The sequence below is a fragment of the Dendropsophus ebraccatus genome, chromosome 2 (genome assembly GCF_027789765.1).
Source record: "Dendropsophus ebraccatus isolate aDenEbr1 chromosome 2, aDenEbr1.pat, whole genome shotgun sequence".
Classification (NCBI taxonomy): domain Eukaryota; kingdom Metazoa; phylum Chordata; class Amphibia; order Anura; family Hylidae; genus Dendropsophus; species Dendropsophus ebraccatus.
Genome location: NC_091455.1, coordinates 116,076,823 through 116,077,625, shown reverse-complemented (window position 1 = coordinate 116,077,625; position 803 = coordinate 116,076,823).

Here is an 803-nt window from a genome sequence, read left to right as displayed (position 1 = left end):
TCAAAGGTGTTTGTAGGTTTATGTTGACAATAGCGCTCACTAATAATCAGCGGCTGGGAGGTCAGGGGCCATGTTTTGTGTCATTAGTAAAAGTCCCTTTGCCTCTTCAGATTCACTCATTAATACAGTAATTAGATGAACCCTAGCAGGAATCTTAACCTGACATTTCTATTAGCGGATAATCTTTTTTTTATACCTTCGCTGATGGTAAGGTCCAATTGTTTCTCTTATCCACTTCATGTTGTCTATTTACAGCTACAATAAACATAAAGACTTGCACTTGCACTGTCACCACAAAGTATCACATATTTATAAGTGATATAATGCTATCATTACCACTCACAGCAAATTATGTGCGATTTATAGCCAACATCAAGTAATCTAATACGTAAAGAGGGGCCCATAAGTTTAACTTAAGCTTAACTTAACCTATTACATGAGAGCAAGCAAGCGCTGACCTGTCAGGTTCCCCGCTTGCCCCTTATTCCTTGCTTGCTGCCGGCGCTACATTGTTGCCTTTTATTACATGAAGCGCAAATACGACCGATAATCGCTTCGTGTAGTATACAAATACTTGTATTCACTGTCAAATAACTCCTCCTGGAAATTTATCAGTACAATCAGCAGTGGGTAAAAGTGGGAGAGTTTTCAAACCGGTGTAAAGCAGAATTGTGTTAGTTGCCCCTAGCAACCAATCAGATTCCACTTTTTATTCCTCACAGATTATTTGAAAAATGAAAAGTGGAATCTGATTGGTTGCTAGGGGCAACTAAGACAATTCTACTTTACACCAGTTTGATTAA